This window comes from Panicum virgatum, chromosome 5K, assembly GCF_016808335.1.
Source record: "Panicum virgatum strain AP13 chromosome 5K, P.virgatum_v5, whole genome shotgun sequence".
Taxonomy (NCBI): domain Eukaryota; kingdom Viridiplantae; phylum Streptophyta; class Magnoliopsida; order Poales; family Poaceae; genus Panicum; species Panicum virgatum.
The window spans coordinates 11,106,340-11,119,835 of record NC_053140.1 but is presented as its reverse complement, the minus strand read 5'-3'; positions in this window follow the sequence as shown (position 1 = coordinate 11,119,835).

Sequence of the window (13,496 nt, the reverse complement as noted above, 5' to 3'; positions counted from 1 at the left end):
GGCATCTTCGCCGCATCCGACGAAGCTCCCGGACCTGCTGCTAAGTACTCTGCGAGACTCGTGTCACCAAGTCTTCGCTCCTCTCCGTCTTCTTGCTCGTGGAACAGCGAAGACGGAACACCTCCGCGATAGCTCCTGGCGTCAGCTTCAGTCTTCCGGGTGCACCATCTTCGCTTCCTGACCCGAAGACACGCGAAGATGGGTCACCTTTTGCTGGTAGACCTTCGGCTCGCCCTTGACTCGATGTCTTCGCGTACCTCCGGCGATCTGACCGAAGGTGGTGACCCCAACAGTAGCCCCTCGGAGCCTCGTCCCGATCTTGTTAGGGGCGTGGCTTCGACCTTGTGGACGCCGTCGGCGTCCCGAAGCGCCACCCTTCGGGCTGGGCGCCGCGCTGGTGGTCGTCGAAGTGCAGTCCGTGTTCACCTGTAAAGAAGTTGTGCCCCCGTCGAAGAAGCCAAATTTTTCGCTTTTGTAAACGTTAGTTCGCGCGCAAGATGGTGAATTCGAAATTTGGCGGGAGAAATTGAGTTGGCGCAAAGATGAAAAGACTGTAAAGCCCTCGAATTGTCGTGATCCTAAACGCGCCGCGCGGGGCATTAGCGTCTTTTCGTCTCGCGCACGGTGAATTTTCGCGCTTGCCGTTTGCCTATAAGTAGTGGCCCTGTTATTCTTCATTTTACTTTTCACCGCCCCTGCTTCCCTGCCTCTTCGCTTCTCGATTCGCGAAGGTCCTCTCAGAGGTCGAGAGTGGAGTTCGCAGAACACTCGGAGTCTTCGGAAATGGCGCCGAAGAGGAATCAACCGGGAGATCCGACAACCATAGTCCTCGGTCTGTCCAAGATGACTTCCTCCCTCCTCGATGACCTGGCACGTCGGGGCTTCGTCTCTGCTGACTATGTCCGTGCTCCACCGCCGGGTGAGATTTCTGCACATCCCCGCACCGATGAGGTGGTAGTCTTCCGCGATTTGTTTACCGCTGGCCTTCGGATGCCCTTGGATCCTGTGGTTGTGGATATTTTTCGTTTGTTCAGAGTGTACTTGCATCAGATGACACCTACTTCGGTGGTTCGGCTGAATCTGTATATGTGGCTGGCGAAGACCTGCCGCCTAACTCCGAGCGCTGAAGGCTTCGCTCGTGCCTTCCGAGTGCATTACCAGCCGAAAAATATTTCAATGGAATCAACCGGAGGTGCGGAGATATCAGTTGTTCCTCAGTACGGGTGTTATACCTTCGCATTTCACAAAAATCTTCCCAGCCCGGTCCCGGCGAGCAAGAACAAATGGGCCAACGACTGGTCCTCGTACTGGTTCTACCATAAGGTTTCTTTGGACTCTGTCACGGGGACCCATCCTCTCGTCGTCGACCATATCTCTGATCTTGGCGACGTTCCAAAGGCCTCCTCCAATGTCCGCACCGAAGATGAGGCTCTTCTCGCCCTTCTTCGGAAACTGTCGAAGACCTTTAGCACCCGCGACCTCGTCGATGAGTTCGTCGCATGTGGCTGTTTTCCAGTCAAGGCCGGCTAGAGCGTCTCATCCTGGTTAGCCGAAGACCGCTGGATCGAGGGTATTTCGGTACCTGACTTCGTGACCGTTTTCAACCTTCGGAGCGATCGTGAGTTTTCGAACCTAATCTCGTTAAGGAGGTGCAATGCTTCGTGTTTTTGCTTACAGCTGTTGCTACCACGGCAATGCAGGGGTGGACCCTGCTGTCATCAAGACCCGGGCCGACGAGTTGATCGGGTCGGTGTCGAAGGACGAGTACAAAGCCCTCGCCGGCCATCTTGGTGGGGCCCGACGGAACCGGGTGTTCCACGCGTTGGGCGTCTCGGCTCCTCCTCGATCGACGGAGTTGAAGCTTGCCGAAGGTCATGGCGGCCCGGAGAAGGCAAAGGCTCTTGAGAAAGCAAAGCGAAAAAAAAAACTTCTTCGTCCGCGGAGCCGAGGAAGAGAAGCCGGCTGCTCGATACCATTCTGCAGCAGTCTCCTCTGCGGAGCAAGGGGGAATCCGAAGATGGCGAAAGTGCGGACAGCAATCGTCCTCCTCCAGAGGCGGCGCCTCTTGACATCCCTCAGGTGGCGGTGCCCCTGAGGGCAGTCCGTCCCACCCTGGATCTCGAGTTCAGCACTGCCCAGGAGAGCGAAGACGAGGGGCACGTCGAGGAGGTCAACATTGTGGCTGACTCCCCCCGCTGCTTGTCCCCCCCTCGCGCAGCCCCTACTACCGGCGATGGAGCCAAAGTGTCTTTTGGCAGAAAGGGTGAAGCCGCATCCTCGTCCCGGAATATTGCATCCCCCTCCGAAGTGAAGCAGAGCGGCAGCGAAGCTTCATTGAGCTCGTCGGACGGCAGTAGTTTCTTCGTTCGCGATGCTGATCCCGAAGCTACTACTGTGGAACTCGGTGCGAAGCACAACGCTGTGCTTCTTGGCGGAAAAATTGTGAAATCTCTTCGTTTTGAGAGCCGGGACCACGAACGTGAGCTTCTGGCCGCGGCAGGCGACTCCTTCTGCTTTCCCCTCATGGAGAAGGACTTGATGGGGAGCGGGGTAAACAGCATCTTGGAAAGTGCCCAAGATTTATCGCTGAAGGCCTTCGTGGCTGCGCGGTGTGCTGCTCGGCAACTGGCGGCCGAAAACAGTTCAAAAACTGCTGTTGCCGACCTGGAGGCGAAGGTGGCGTCTCTTGAGAAAGAGAAAATAGAGCTGGAGACGCGCCTTGCCAGATCCGCCGAGGAGAAAACCACCCTCACCACGGAGCTCCTCGCGTCCGCTGAACGAGCGGCGAGAGCCGAGGACGCCGCCAAGGCTGCGAAGTTGCTTGCGGAAGACGTCGCGAAGCGCCGAGATACAATGCAACAGCGGCTTCGCACCTTCAAGGAGGCAATAAAGACTGGGTCGGAAAAGCTGCAGGAGGAATTGCCTGACCTCCTCGCCCGTTATGGGCTTGTGGCTCCGGATATGTTCCCGGAGGGCGCCGACTCCATTGTCCTGGGCTCCTTCTTCCAGTGGCTTCGAGCATGCATCATCATGCTGGATGTTGGGGCACACTTTCACGAAGACATCAGCGCCGTGGTCGCAGTCCGTACGCTCAGCGCCGCCGTGTATAGCCTCTTCCCCTCTGAAGCTGGACAGGCTAGCGTTGTGACGAAGGCTCAACTTCGTTCCCTTCGCGACCCCTCCTTCCGCTGGCCAGGCGAGGATACTGTCAACCCGGATGCGCTCCCTGCTTTGGCGAAGAACATCGCTGTCAGCTTCATGGAGCATTTTTTCAAAGGTGAAGGTCGTGCCCTTGTTCAGCGCGAGGTCGAGCGGATGAAGAACCAGGTGACCTTCATTTATCTATTACTATGTTGATTCCTTGACGGAGAACTTGCTGACTTCTGAACTCCAATCTTTCAGCTACAGTCTAAAGCTGACGCTATTGCGGAGCCCATTCTCCAAGAGGCTGTGCTCGCGGAAGAGAGACCTGGCGGGGAGGGTGCGAACGGCGACAACGGGCGCGGCGGTGCTGATGCAGCCCCAGAGCTTCAAGACCAGACGAGGGCGTCCTCTTCCCGTCCTCCGGTTGGCGAGGTGCGAGGGTCGCAGTAGGCTGTTGTATAGGGTGTCAGTTGTAATAATTATTTTTATACTCTAACACCTTCGGTGCCTGCGCAGGACCCTGCATTGGCCCCTGCGCAGGCGGCCGAAGACGTTGCTCCTCACCGACTGAATCGGGGGAACTTTTATGTTGCTAGTGCGTCTTGGACGAAGTTTCATATTTGTTATCCTACGATTTCGTTCGAAGCATTCTGGGCGAATAGGGCGCGTGTGTATGATCGCCGGAACAAACAGGCGAAGCATTTTTTTGCTGATTTCCAGCGTGATCCGGCGAAACACGTGAGGATCCTTGCTAACCGCAGGCTTCGTCGTGAAATAAAACGGATTCTTGATACCGATAGGCCTTATAGTTCTCCGGCTGGTCTGCGCGAGCCGAAGCCGGAGCCAGTGGACGACGAGCCCCTGGCGCCTCACGAATTTATGTATCGAAGCAAAGGCATCTTCGCCGAGAGCTCTAGTTGATGTGCGCTGCCCTCGGTTTCAGGGGGCGACTTTGAAAAGTTTCTTCGGCGGACGGCCGAAGTGATAATAGATGCGGCGGTCCGAGACGTGATATCCGAGGTGGACCGCCTAGTCTTCGAAGAAGAGGCCTCAGATGTGAGCATGTGATTCGTTTCTTCGTGCTTTCACACTAAGTGTAATTTCGCTTTGTACCAATATGTACTTTGTAATTTACTTCGTCTCCTCGGGCGACGTGTATCTTCGCTGTGTAACAACATGTGATTTGTAGTTTATTTCAACACTTCGGGCGGAGTGTATCTTCGCGGTGTAACGTGTACTTTGTAATTTATCATATTGTCAGGCGTATCAACCTTCGATTGTGCACACGTGTGTTTTGCGAAGCGCCACCCCCCCCCTTTTGCACGGGAGAGGTTACACGTTTTTTTGGCTGTTCATCTTCACTGGCGTCGTGCGTCTTGTTTTGCGAAGCACCACCCCCCCTTCGCTCGACTGGCGGGGATGATGAACTCCGGCTTCTTATTGAATGTTGCATGCCTACAGGGACTAGTGCCGTCGCTTCGGCGACAGGGCTTTCCACCCGTCGCTCTGGCGGCAGGATTTTCGTTAGGGAACCTTCGGTTCTTTAGCCGGAGAGGTTCGCGCCTAGCCTTCGATTTTCGCGCGACAGGACTTTCCACCCGTCGCTCCGGCGACGGGATTTTTGTTAGGGGACCTTCTGCTCTTTAGCCGGAGAGGTTCGCGCCTAGCCTTCGGCTTTCGCGCGACAGGACTTTCCACCCGTCGCTCCGGCGACGGGATTTTTGTTAGGGGACCTTCGGCTCTTTAGCCGGAGAGGTTCGTGCCTAGCCTTCGGCTTTCGCGCAACAGGACTTTCCACCCGTCGCTCCGGCGACGGGATTTTTGTTTTCTGGGAAGTGGAGCTAAGGGGAGCGAAGACCTCGATTGGGTTTTGCTCCTCGTGCTCACTTCTTTCAAGCGTTAACGGCTTGTTTTCTGCGCCAATGACTCCCCTCTTCGCGTTGACGAAGGTGGATAGATGCTTTAGCACCTTTGTAACGCTCTCGTTTGTTGGGGGCCTTGTTTATATTTCACAAGGGGTTACATAGGGTCCCGCCTCGTTAAAAACCTCACACCTCCGGCGCCCAAGTGGACACTCGAAAGCTTCCCCCGTGAGGAAAAGAGTACGGGCCCTTTGGTACATTGTGCTAATTTACAGGAGAAAAGGAGAAAATTTTATTCTACGAGCCCCTTTGGTTATTTCCCTCAGGTGTCTTTTACACACTTCCCTACGCGACTTCCCTACACGTAGTATCTTTGTAGCATGTCCTTGTTCCATGAATATGGGTCTTCGGTGCCTTCTAGCGTGCGGAGTCTGCAGGCCTCCGGTCTTGCCATCGATGCGACGATAAACGGGCCTTCCCACTTGCTGTACATCTTCCCTTTCTGCTTTGCCTTCGGTATTCTTCGAAGCACCAAGTCACCCTCTCTGATATTCCTGGGCTTCACCTTCTTGTTCCTCCACCTTCGCGTTTCGTCTTGGTATTTACCCAAGTTGATTGCTGCTTGTATCTTACCAGCTTCGATTGTGTCAACTGAGGGCTTGATGTCTTCTTCGATGTTTTCTGCCCCTTCGGTTGTTCTCCAGGATTTGAGCTTTATTTCCTCAGGTGTTACGGCTTCTTCACCGTATAGGATCTTGAACGGTGTGAACTTTGTGGTCCTAGACTCTGTCGTGTTATGAGACCACACGACCCTCGGCAGTTCGTCCACCCATTTTCCCTTCGGCGGCTCAGTGATGTTTTTCTTGATACCTGCGAAGATGATGCCGTTGGCCCTTTCCACCGCGCCGTTGGACTGCGGGTGGTAAACCGATGCGAAACATAAGTTTGTGCCAAGTTGTGTGGCGAATTGTCTGAAAGTTGCGCTGTCGAACTGTTTGCCATTGTCCACTGTGACCTCCTTCGGGACGCCGAAGCGACAGACGATGTTCTGCCAGAAGAATTTTTGCAGGGCTCCTGCTGTGATGTCCCTGAGTGCTTTGGCTTCGACCCATTTGGAGAAGTATTCCACCGCCATAGCGACGTACTTGTAGTTTCCTGGAGCCGTGGGCAACGGTCCCACTATGTCAATTCCCCATCGCGCGAGGGGCCACACCGGGGGTAGTAGCTGCACCTCGTCGGGTGGGAATTTGCTGTAGGGGGCATGCTTTTGACAATTCGGGCACGTGCGAACCACCTCGTGAGCATCTACCACGGCCGATGGCCAATAGAAACCTTCATGGAAAGCTTTGCCGACCAGGGCCCTCGTCGCAATGTGCGAGGAACACATCCCTGCATGTATCTCTTCAAGCAGCTGTTTTCCCTCTTCGCGTGAGATGCACCTTAAGAGTGGTGCGCAGACTCCCCCTCGATATAACTCTTCACCTATGATTCTGTAGTTTCTCGCTCGAAGTGCCATTCTTTTTTCTTCCTTCTCGTCCTCCAGGACAAAGTGTCCGCGAAGATAGGCCATTATGGCGGCCCTCCAATCTTCGCTGGTTATGGCATTGATGAATTTAGCTGGTTCTTCGGCACAGTTTACGGAGGCCTGCTTTAATGTTTCGAAGAAAACATCTGGCGGTAATGGATCAAACTGTGATGTTGCCTTCGCCAGTTGATCAGCTTGCTTATTTTTTGTTCTGGAGAAACTACGGATGCTGAACCCCAGGAAGTGTTTCTCCATGCTTCGCACTGCTGCCAATTATTTTGCCAGCTCTGGCTTGAGAGTCCTATTGGATTTGTTTATTTGACCTGTGATCAACTCTGAATCGGACCTGATAGTCAGTCTTCGTGCGCCCAGTGCCCTTGCTTTGCGAAGACCCAGGAGAAGGCCTTCGTATTCTGCTACATTGTTTGTGCATCCGGTGAAGTCAAGCCTGACTGCATACTTCAATTGTGTACCCGAAGGTGCTGTAAGAACTGCCGAGGCCCCTGCTCCATCTCTCTGGTAAGCCCCATCACACTCCAGTTGCCATATTGCTTCTATCTTCGGCTGCTCTTGCGAAGGTGCGACTGGTGTCCAGTCTGCGATAAAGTCTGCCAAGACTTGTGACTTGATTGCTGATCTGGAGACGAAGTCAATGGTGTGCTCTGCTAGTTGCGTAGCCCATTTGCCTATCCTGCCGGAGGCTTCTCTGTTCTCAAACATGTCCCGAAGTGGGAAAGATGTTGGAACCTTGATTTTGTGGCTCTGGAAGTAGTAACGCAGCTTGCGTGATGCCATGACCACCGCATATGCCATCTTCTCCATTTCTGAGTATAGCAACTTTGACCCGTTTAGGGCTTCGGAGACGAAGTATATGGGCGACTGGGTTAGTGCCCCTTCGACCATACGCTCTTCGACAAGGGCGGCACTGATGGATGCGCCTGATGTGGAGATGTATAACAACAACTCCGCCTTCTCCGAAGGGCTGGACATGACAGCCAACTTCTCGATATACTGTTTGAGGTCTTCGAAGGCCTTCGCCTGTTCTTCGCCCCATTCGAAGTTGCCTGATCCTTTCAGCGCCTTGAAAAATGGTAGGCACTTCTCAGCTGATTTTGATATGAATCGATTTAGCGAAGCCAACCTGCCCGTCAACTTTTGTACCCCCTTTCTGGTGGTCGGTGGCTATATCCGCCTGATTGCTTCTATCTTCTCCGGATTTGCCTCTATTCCCCTTTCCGTTATCATGCATCCCAATAATTTTCCTCTTCGGACTCCGAAGACGCACTTCTCCGGGTTCAGTTTCAAGCCATGGCGGCGAAGGTTCGCGAATGTTTCGCAAAGATCTTGGATATGGTCCTCCCTCCGCTTGCTTCGGACAACGACATCATCGACATACGCGGAGATATTCCTCCCCAGTTGATCTCCCAGTACCTTCTTGATCATTCTATTGAAAGTGCATCCTGCGTTGCGGAGGCCCTCTGGCATTCTCACGTAGCAATATGTCCCGAAGGGGGTAGTGAAGCTGGTCTTCTCTTCGTCCGCCTTGTTCATGAATATCTGGTGATAACCTGAGAAACAGTCCAACATGCTGAGCATCTCTGAACAAGCTGCTGCATCGACCAAGGTGTCAATTCGCGGCAGTAGGTATTCATCCTTCGGGCACGCCTTGTTCAAGATTGTGAAGTCAATGCACATTCGCCACTTCCCGTTCTTCTTTGGTACCATTACAACGTTTGCTAGCCATTCTGGGTACTAGACTTCGCGAATGACGCCCGCGTCCAGCAACTTTTGTACCTCGGCTTGAGCCGCTTTCTGCCTCTCTTCGGACATTGATCTTTAGCCCTGCTTCACGGGTTTCGCCTTTGGACTCACCCTGAGCTCATGCTCGATGACTTCTCGACTGACCCCTCGCAGATCCAAAGAGGACCAAGCAAACACATCTTGATTGTTGCGGAGAAACTGTATAAGCCTGGCCTCTTCGGCCTCTTCAAGCCCTTTTCCGATGATCACCATTCGATCAGGCACATCCTCGCACAAGGGCACCTTCTTTGTATGTTCCGCTGGGGATACACCCCCTAACTTCTCAGGCTCTTCGCAGTTTGCACCATCATTGACCTCATTTGGTGCTTCAATGACATGGATGTTCTTGTCTGAGGTTGATGCGTTGTCCTCGCACCTTCTTGCTTCTTCTTGGTTTCCGAAGACTGTGATAATTTCTCTGGCCGTGGGTAGCTTCATGCATAGGTACGACTGATGAATTACTGATGCGAATTTGACCAAGGTGTTGCGACCGAAGATTGCGTTGTAGGGATAGTTGATGTCGACCACGTCGAAGGTGATTGCTTCAGTTCTCTGTCCTGCACCTTCGCAAAACGTTACGTTGAGCTCTATCTTTCCAAGAGCTTCGATTATCTTGCCTCCGAACCCAATGAGTGGATACTGTGACTTCTTCAGCGCTGCTTCGGTGAACCCCATTTTGACGAAACACTGCCAGACGAGGATATCTGCAGGACTCCCGTTGTCCACCAAGATTCTCCCTACATCATTCCCCGCAAAGTGCACTGAATTTTTTGCCAATGTTCGCCCTTATGACGAGGGGGTCATTATGTGGGTAGTGCTGCAGTCGAAGGTCTGCCTACGTGAAAGTTATTGGGACATGCGACCACGTTGTCCGGAAGCATCAACCTTCGCTGACGTGGGAGACTGTTCTGAAATATTCTTTCCGCTGCTTCTTTGTCTCATAGACTGGTTCGTTGGAGATGGCATTGATGATGTTGACCCTGCTGCCCGAAGGTGTGTCGATTGCTCGCTCGGGGATCTGCCCCGGCTCTAGTTTTGGCGGTGGAGGTAAATTTGTTGTGTCGCAAGAAAGCGGTGTCGAGCTTCTGGACCATGACTGATTGTACTGTGGTGGTGGTGGTAGCATTGGAAATTATTGTTGCGGAGATGGTGCATATGGCAGTGGGTTATAATTGAAAACCGGGTACGATGCCGTCCAATTTGGTGTAGGAGCCCAAGTATTTGCCGTTGTCGAAGACTGAGGCGGTATCTGCGAGGTATGATTGACTGGTTTTGCTGGCTGGGAATTCTGCCGATCAAACTCCTCTTTCCTTTCAATTGCGAAAGGGCACTCGTTTGTCCAGTGGCCTTTGTCCTTGCCGTGGAAGAAACAGAACGGAATTTTCTCCCTTCGACCACCGCTGTCCCTTCGTCCTTTGCTTTGTCGGTCTTCGCGATGGTGACGATCATCGCGGTTGGATCTTTCTTCGTGTCGGTCCCTTTCGCCTTTACCCTTGTGACGGTGTCTGTCCTCTCGGGGTCCCTCTTCGGATACGTTGTTCACTGTTCTTTTCTGCCTCGGCTCTTCGGCGTGCCATGGTTTCGAATGGGACCTCTCGCTGCTTCGCGATTTCTTCTGCTCGTTCTTTTCCTCGAGCCTTCTCCTCTTCGCCCGGTCGGATATGCAATATTCTTGCATTATCTCGAACAGCTTCGTGACTGTCTTTGGCTTACGCCGGGATATGTATTCCCCGCATGGTCCCAGATTGATCCCCTTCACCACCGAATCGATGATGCTCTGGTCAGCAACATTGGGTGCTCTTGCGCGAAGCTTCATGACACTCTGGAGATATTGTTGCAAGGTCATGCTTCCTTGCCTTAGATCATGGAAGTCGCAAGATGTGACTTCGTCGGGCCTTACGGCGCGGAAGCTTGAACATAACTCAATGCGGAGCTGCTTCCAAGACAGAATGGTTCCCGGGGGGATGTTTGCATACCAGCGCTGCGCCAAGCCCTTCAATGCGAGGACGAGCGCCTTTGCCTTGCATGCGGTGCCTCCTCCTGATGCTTCGATGGTGGCTTCATACTTGAGGAGGAACTCTTCGGGGTCTGACTCCCCATTGAACTGAGGCAATATTGCTGGGTTAAGATGGTGAGGCCACTGTACCTCCTCCAGCTCTTCGGACAATGGCGATATCCTGTGATGGCTTCTTCGGTAACACTCTTCGCCGTCTGACTCAGAATGGTCAGAGATCTCTTCGACCGGCACGAACTTCTGGCGGGACCTTGGTGGTTCTTGCTGTCGCGGGTTGGCGACGATTGCCTTCCTCTGGGGTGGTCTTGGTGGAGCCTGCAATTGCTCCAGCTGCAGCCTCTAGGCACGGAGCTTCTCCTGCATCGCCTTGCAGCGAAGCTCCTCCTCCTTCAGCTTGTTGTACTGCTCTTGACGCTCTGCTTCGGTGAGCATGGTCTGCTTCCCCTTCGCCCTTGTCATCACTTGTGGCTCCGACGGTCCTGATTCCAATGCCTCTTCGATGCGAGCGTCGATGCGATGCATCGCATCGATGTCTTCGGCTGTGACGCCGATGTCCAGAAGGTTGACTTCAAGCTGGCCATCTGCGAGGGCTTCGACGGAGACGCCGTCGCTGCTAGCCCCGTTCGCCTGTGTTGCTGCTGCTTCGCCCTGCGAGGGCGTTGTCATCGTCGTTTCCTCCGAAGTGGCTCCGGTGGTCCCTCTCTTCTTCGTTGCCGCCATGTGGTGTATCGAACCGACGGGTGGGCGCCAAATTGTTGGTGGAGAGTGTCTCCGGAACGGACGAACACAACAACAGTAGTGGGCAACACGGAAGTCAAGTAACAAAGTGCTCTTTTTTCATTTCCCAAGATCCCCTTCATTGAACATTACACAGGGTATTTATAGGTGGCGTTACAGCTTCAACGTACAATTACTCTATTGCACCCCTACAATGGTAATATTCCCGGAATATTACTAGATGCGAGCGTAATTTGCCCGTTACAACTTGAGTGCGCCACAGCTCAGCAGCGGGACCCACGCCGACCCCGGCATCTTCGCCGCATCCAACGAAGCTCCCGGACCCGCTGCTAAGTACTCTGCGAGACTCGTGTCACCAAGTCTTCGCTCCTCTCCGTCTTCTTGCTCGTGGAACAGCGAAGACGGAACACCTCCGCGATAGCTCTTGGCGTCAGCTTCAGTCTTCCGGGTGCACCGTCTTCGCTTCCTGACCCGAAGACACGCGAAGATGGGTCACCTTTTGCTGGTAGACCTTCGGCTCGCCCTTGACTCGATGTCTTCGCGTACCTCCGGCGATCTGACCGAAGGTGGTGACCCCAACATACTCCTTTCTCTATTTCTTGCAGCTTTTGTCTCCCAGATTGTGGGGCAGCTAAAAAACTCATCAACGGGTTCCAGGCAGCTTGTGTGTGCTTGACACTTCCAACATCATAATAAGAAAACTAATCGAATAGCTTCGAACTGACGAGCATGGTTGGAAGCATAGGGGCCATAAAAATAATCAAAAGGTTGTATTACTGCTAAAAATATATAATCTTGAATTCTTGATCTAAGAAGAAAATTCTATTGATTTTTCCTACTTTCGAAATCAACAATATTGCTTTTAGATTTAAAAAGGTAAATTCTTCTATTAGAATTCGCTACATTTTGGTGTTGCTGGTGTTGGAGCCGGGAGGGGGTAGCCGGGTAGATGACAAACCTTAAAGAGATAAATTATGTACCATATCATTGTGGTAAATTTCGCTTCCTTTAGTGATGGTGGAGGCAAGAGAAAAAAGAAGGAAAGAATCGCAAATTTGAATAGAATATGGAAGCGGCTCTCGCAAAAAAAAGAATATGGAAGGCTGATATCACACATTCCCTCTAAATTGGCCAAAAGTAGCCTATGTCCTATTTTTATTTTGTAGTTTTTTCTTTGGCCTAAATGGAGCAAGATTTATTCCAACTAAAAGTAAGAGAAATTTAGCCTAGCTAAGAATATGTTGATTTATTTTCTCTTCTTCCTTTTTCCATTCTTTATGTTTCAATTTTTCAGTATTGGTTAATTAAAACTACACATATTTTTCTATTATTATTAGTCTTAATAGATTTATCTTTTACTTTTAGATTGTTCGAACAATGGATACTTAATAGTAGACCTCAATTGCTCCAATTTCAAATTCTCTTATTGTCAATTTTTAATTTCCAATGTGTTTTTTTTAGACTATGCAACCACAGTGATCCTAGAATATTCGCTCACATGGGAGTCGAATCCAAGACTTTGAGGTGCTAGCGAGGCTATTGTAACTACTAGGCTTCAGGCCCTTTTCGCTTCCAATGTGTTGCTTTTATATAACATTAGTTCCTCTCGTGCCATAGTAGTAGAATTGAAATAACACATAATCACCTCCACACATATAATTGTGGAACACTAACGAGTCCATGTGTTTATGGATTTATGTTCATTTTTTGAATTGTTTCTCTTTTTATCGTATATATGCAAAACAAACATAATAAAATATAAGATGGTGTATGTAAAGTAATAGACAAAAATTATTCGATTACAAATAAAACATTACAAGCATTATAAAATAGCCAGATCACTTATTGTTTTAGCCGTGCTCATTTGGATCCTGGACTAAAATTTTAGTCGTGTCACATCGATGTTTGACACTAATTAGGAGTATTAAATATAGGCTAATTATAAAACCAATTGCATAAATGGATGCTAATTCATCACAAGACGGATCCATTAAGCCTAATTAGCTTATGATCTGATCATGTTGTGCTACAGTAAATATATACTGATGATGAATTAATTAGCTGTAATAAATTTGTCTTGTGAATTAGCCTCTATTTACGCAGTTAGTCTATATGTAATATTCCTAATTGTTGTCCAAATATGTGATGTGAGGGGACCAAACCCTTGATCAGACTAGCTAGATCCTAACCGTATTTAGTTGAGTTCTATTTAATTTTATCTTGAGAGGGCCGGGGTGCATCGACAGGAGAAGTGGTGAACACCCAAGGATTCCACGAGGAGAACAAAATGATTTGGGCCCTGTTTAGTCCAGCGCAAAAAAAATTTGCGTTGGAATCTTACTAATTTGAAGTACTAAATGAAATATATTTATAAAATTTTTTACACAGATGGGTTGTAAATCGTGAGACGAAT